The following is a 6,986-nucleotide window of genomic DNA, read 5'->3' as shown; positions in this document are numbered from 1 at the left end:
TTATTAGCTATCATAAATGAAAAATTTTTACATTCATTCGTTTGTTCTTAATTCCAATTATTATTATTATTATTATTATTTTTTTTTTGAATGCAAAAAATGAAAATAAAAATGGAAGCAAAAAAAAAGAAGCAAAGAAAAAGGGGCAGAAATAGGAAAGAATTTTATAAATTTTTTTTAAAGAAAAAAAAAGAATAAGAAAGCAAAAGATTTGAAAAATGATGTTACATTGAAATAAAACTAATTCCCTGAGGCATTGATAACCTGCTGGTTTTCTTTTTTTTTTGTTGCTTCATTTTTCTTTAAATTACTTTTTAGCTCTATGAAATTAAATGTCCTCTTTAGTTAACTTTTTAGGCGTCTTTTCAACATTTAAACAAACATTTCACTTCAATGAATGTCGTTGCAAATGAAACAATAAGAAATTAGCACAAAAATAATTAATTATTTGCTTTGTATGTCAAATACATTTACAGTTATTAAATTTTGTGAAAAAAAAAAGTATACTAGAAAGAAAATTAAACCTATCTTTATTCATTATTTAGTAGCATAGACTAGAATTTCGCAAAGAAAATCAAAAGAAAAAAAAGGATTATTGATCATCCAAATTTAATCAATTTTATAATTTGAAGCATTAATTTCAATTAATTTTTTTTTTCAAACTTAAAAGAAATGCTTCCATTGCTATGGAATTGTGAAATGAAAATCCAAATTTGGATAGGAATTTATCAATTTGAATCAATCCTAAAAGAATGAATATTATTCCAATAATTTCTAATCAAAACATTCGAATCTAAAGAATGATAGGGGAAAAGAGTGAAAAACGCTTTTGAATTTTTCATTAGTAAATTAATTTTAGCTGTTTTCTGGAAATCTGAAATGCCTTCTTTTTGAAACAAAGCCACAAAAATTGCATTCAAAAAATGTGTCAAGAAAAGATTCACCAATGAACAACATTTCCATGATTGATAGTTCCGGATCGTATTTCAGGTATTGCATAAATGTTCTTCTTTTTTTTTTGCCTCCAAACCAATCGAAAGAGAATAATTCGTTTCAGTCCTGTAAATATGATTGGAAATAATCTAAAAAATGGATCATTTGTGAAATAATTGGTCAATTTTTGATTTACCCAAAGAAATGAAAATACTTATTTCAATATTAACAAAAGAAAAAAAGTAAAAAATTAATTTTATTGATGTTCAACTTTTGAACTGCATGTAATATACGAAAGTTTTCTTATTCTAATCATTTCGTCAATTTCAACAGGAAAAAAAAACAGTTAGAATTGAACTAAGAATTAAAATCAGAGTAGAATTAGGATTAGAATAAAATAGGATTGCAAAGGATCTTTACTGCATTTGATTGTAATTCCATATTTGTACAATTCTAATTCTATTCTGTTTCTAATTTTATTCTAATTCAAATTCTGATTTCAATCCTAATTCTATGCGCACTTTTATAATTGCTAATATGAAATGCATTCAGTCTTTAATTATTTTGCTTTTATTCTTTGACAGAATGGTTCAGATGCTTTACAGATCATCAACATTTCATTGATATGCAAATTTTCATGTTTGAAATAAATTTCGAATAAAAAAGTCCTGGAAGAACGAAAAATTACCTTCAAATAATAAATGATACAAATGTATTGAAAATTTTTTATGTCAAGAATAAACAGTAAACTAAGTGTTAATTTATAAGAATTAATTAATGATTCATTTATTGGATAGTTATCTCTATTCTAATTTTTACTAAATGTTTATTCCATATAAACTTTACTTTCAGTGTGATTAGAAAATAGCAAAAATATTAATTAATAAAAATAAACTTATTTTTAGTGTAATAAAAAGGATAAACATGAAATGATGAATAAGTAGTGGGCAAAATCCGAAATTATACCTGCCACAGATGGTTTACTTGTTCAATCTTTGATCCATCCAGATGAGCTATTTGATTGATTGGTATGCAAATTAATTGATTTTAATTAATAGAATTTGGTTGTTTAATGAAATTTCAAAATTCTGCACCATTCAATTTACAATTCCATTGTTGCATTTTCAATTTTCTCAGTGTTTTTTTATTTGTTCATAACTTTTGAAAATATTTATCTGATATCAAATTAATATTATAATGTTTACGAAGATATTAAATATAATTTAAAACACTGTGAAGAGAACGTTTCCAAAAATTTATTCTAAAAATTTAGAATGTTTCTAAAAATTTAAAAAAATTAAAAAATTAAAAAGAAAGTTTCGAAATTTATTACCATTTCAACATTAAACTAAAGTATTTAAAAATGTTTTACTACAAAAAGAAGAAAAACGAATAGCGACGATCTTATATCAGATAAGTAAAATTCTTACGGTACTTTTATTATAATATATAAGGCGACTTTAATAAATAGAAATTCATTCAAACTAGTTTTCGTTTTTTTTTTTTGTCTGTTATTTATTTATTTATTTATTGTTTTTAAATATATCTTTTAATAAGCCCAAATAATGAATGATAGAATTACTGTTGTTCAAAAAATTTTTTATTTTCAAATTAATTGTTCGATTGAATTTTTTTTCGTCAAAATTTAACTCTTAGAAAATGGAAAAATTATTAAAAGACTGTTTTTTTGTTAAATTTATTGTAAATATTCAAAAATTCACATTTTCTTTGTTGTGTGTGTGTGTTTTTTTTAAAGTCATAAAAGGAATATGAAAATTAAAAATAGAAATAATGCTGAAATGATATCGTTGACAAAAAAAAAAAGCGGAAATTTTTAAAAATGGCTTCGTTTGTTGTTAACCAGTGGCTTTTTTTTCTTTTTTCTTTTTAAAGTTCTTAACAGATACAGATTTTTGACATTGTCAAACAAATGGTTGTAAATGTCAACAGATCCTGTTATCTGTAAAAATGATGAAGAATGAAAGAAATAAAAATGATGGAAAAAGAAATGGAAGGAAAAACGATAAAAGAAGATTAAAATGTTCTCTTTTGTTCGCTGATAACACCTTATCAAATTTGTTTGTTTGTTTATTTGTTTGTTTGTTTATTCATTAATAACACCTCATTTTGTTCGTTCATTTATTTCGTTCACTGAATGACACCTTAATTAATTTGTTTGTTTGTTCATTGAAGCATCTTATCTAATTTGTTTATTTGTTTCTTTGTTTATTCGTTAGCTTATTTGCTTGTTTGTTCATTTACTAGCTTGTTTATTTGTTTGTTTATTCGTTAGTTTGTTTGTTTATTTGTTTACTGATAATAACTAATCAAACAAATTTGTTTTGTTTCATATTTTTTTGAACAATGTTTTTAACCTTTTTTTTTGAACATATTAATTTAATCTTAAATTTATTTATTTTCTTCCATAACCATTCGTTAAATCGAATTTGTACAAAAAAGTACGATTTATTGCAAAAATTTTTAAATTTAATTTTTCTTTAAATTTGTCATTTTCTGATTTAAAACTGTTCCAATAAAAGCATTCAACATTTATAATATCATGTTATAGTTTCTTCTCATTAAACATTTAACTCAGCCATTTCAAATTATGCTTATTTCGGCTAATGCTTAAATAGTAAATAAAAAATTAAATTTGCTAGCATTTATGGTCATTCAAATTCATTCTTTTGCCTAATTGCAAAAATTAATAATAATGTAACAACTATCATCACTCATTCATTAATATCAGTTACACTTATTCTTCTGTCTCATCACCTTTAAGCTAATTGCTTTTCTACTATTAGTTAAATTGGAATTAGTAATTAAGTAGTAAATTATATAGAAAATTAAAATTAAAAGTTAAGTAGTGAATTAAAAATTCACAACAGATTATCATTTAAATGGTTGAAAGAATTCTTTTTATGATCCAAAGATTTGCTATGATTCTGATTAAACAATTAATGAGTAAATGAGTTGATCAGTTTGTTTTTCAATTTAACTTTCAAAGATCATTGAAAAATTCGTTTTTATTCTAAATAATTTTATATATTTCAAAAAAAAAAGGAAGAAGTGTTATTGGAATACTCATACTGTAATCATTGCTTTCTGTTGGTCTTATCAATAAACCATGCATGCAGAATGCATTTTGCAATTCCATGAATGATAAGCAATACAGATGTATAATATTAATATTTAACAATGAATTCACCCTTCATAATTATAAAAAAAATTAAATGTATATGTGTCTGTTATCATTTTTTACACTATTATCATTATCATAGTTATTAGAACACAATTTATTTTTTCTTTAATCAATCTAACGATTATCAAGTAAAACAAACATTTTCATACATTTATCCTTCATTAATTTTACTGAAAAATAAGACAAAATATATTTTAACTTGTAATATTTAATAATATTATATAAGTGTAATTATAATTAATTTCGAATATTGAGGTCATTGTTAAGGTAAATTTAAATATTAGGGTAATTGTTAAAGGTGATATTAAGGTGACTTTGTTCAGGTAGGTTCGAATATTAAAGTAATTATTATGGTAAGTACAAATACTGAAATGGCCATTTCAAATATGAAAATGATTGCTACAAATAAAAAAAAAAGAGAATTATAAGTAGAAAAGAATTTTTCTTCAATGAAGACGAATGAATAATTCATTTCCAAATCGTTTTACTCAATTTTTATCAATGAATGTGTAGGTTTTTTAAATTTATGATATATTATCATGAAAATGCATTGATAATTTCGGCAAAATATATCGATTAGTGATTGGAAAATTTAATTTTTATAACGAGTATTTTAGGAATGTGTCATAATAGTTGACGAAAAGCAATGAGACAAGAAAATAAAAGAGAGATTTGATCATTAGACATTGTTTACAAACATGTTTTTCTATTAAATTATACTTTTACCTGCACTCACAAGGCATATTTCATTATTAAATATTACAATTATTAATTGCAAAATAATTAAAACTGAGTTTGAAAACTTCTCTCTTAAAGAATTACACTTTTAAAAATTTTAAAAATTCATTTCTTCTCATTCCTATGTCAGCATAACAAAAAATTATTAACGCTTGCTTAGATTTCATTTTTTTTTCCAAGTGTGGCATTCATTAGAAGTCAAAACTTCCTGTGTTCTTTTTGGATTTATACTTGATTACTTCATTCTGTCATAAGTAAGAATTGAAAATTTGAAAGCTTTCATTTCAGAATGATGAATGACAAGGTTTAAATTCAATTCTAAATGAACTGATTGAAAAATTAATAGGGATTTAAAAAAAAAAAATTAGATAGAAACGAAGTGGAAAAGTTCACAAAAAAAAAAAATTGTTGCTGCTTTTCTTACAACTCTTTTCGTCCATTCAAATGATTTCTTTTGATTAATAAAAACAAATAAAAATTTAATTTATCGAAATTTATCTGTATAATGTTAACAGCACTGGCTTTAGGCTTATCACTGGCCATACGTTATCAATAACGACAAATTTACAAGTTATAACAAATTTATCATAAATTGAACAAAAGAATTAGTTCACTTTTTTTTTGCAAAAAATAAAGAGAAAAAGAATTTAACAAAGCGTATATTTTAGCATGAAAATGGAAGATTTGAAATAAAAAATATTCACTGATAATTCTTGTTAATTTCTTATTTTTTTATCAGTTTGTTTGAAATTAAATTTTAAAATTTAAATTAGATATTTATTGTTAGTTTGTTTCTTTCATTCATTTCCCTATTCACAACCATTTGTTATTTTTGGAATATTGTAAGAGCAAAACTCGTATTTTATTATGATGGCGGATTTAACTTTTTTTTTTTTTTGTCACAAGTATGGATGTGATAGATGGTTTATTTTTTCATTTGTTTTGAAATAATTTTTTAGATTATTTTAGCAAAGTGTAAAATAAAGACGATGGATTGAAACTGAATTAACAGAACGAAAAGCTTCTGTGCACCTTTCCGCTATTACCTTTAATTTCATTGCGCAGAGCAGTTCGCGCAATTAATTTGATTTTTAATTACCTCCCTTTTCGCTCACATCATCTTTATATAAGATACAAAGTTAGCGAACAATTTTAAAACATCATTTAAATTCTGAAGACATTCTGTTCAAATATTTATCACGCTATGCTTTTCAAACCTTTACTTTTTTACTGATAAGCATATTTGTTAAACTGATAATAAATGTTAAATATTGCAAAACTCATCCATTCATTTTAACAACCTTAAAGCTTATGCATTACTTAATTCTTGATAATCAACTATCAAACATGATTATCAATTCTTATCAGTTGATTATTAATTGAGTAAGGAAATAATTTGGCTTTATTTTCCGTAGTTTTATGTTCAATATTCATATTCATACATCGATACATCCATCCATTGATGTGGACAAATACTTGAGGGGAATATAATCAAAAGCGGAAAAAGAAATTCCAGTTATCAATTAAATCTTATTCGTGGATCTGTTGCATTTAACACCTTTCTTTTCATATTACATTTATTATTTTCATTATTTGTTCATTTAAGCATTCAATCAGGTTGCTCAAAAATGCGCCTTATTAAGCATAAATACTTCAAATTATCCAACGGAATTCATTTCAGTTCAATTTATAATTAGTACAAGCATTAGCTTATATATTTGCATAAACATTTCAGTATCAAAATCATTTCAGTAATATATTTAATTTATTTTTATCAGTATACTGTATCTATCATTAGTTGAGAAATCTAAGTTTTTTTTTTCATCAATTTTTCTTTTGATATCTTTAATTGGATATAAAATTTTTTAATTGTTTGTAGTAAAATTTATAAATTGGATGCGATTCTTTATGTGGAAAAGGAAGAATGTTCGATATATTCATTTGTAAAATATTCATTTTAATTAAACAACATTTTGTATCATTATTTTAAGATATTTTATATTGTCATTGTGTGATAGATATTACAAAGAATTCATTAAATTGGACATTTTTTTTTTTCTCAAATATAACAAAATTTTTCATTTCAATAATTTGCTTTCCTTTTTTTTTAAAA

The sequence above is a fragment of the Loa loa genome, assembly GCF_000183805.2.
Source record: "Loa loa unplaced genomic scaffold supercont3.93, whole genome shotgun sequence".
Taxonomy (NCBI): Eukaryota; Metazoa; Nematoda; class Chromadorea; order Rhabditida; family Onchocercidae; genus Loa; species Loa loa.
Note: the sequence above shows the minus strand (reverse complement) of the source record.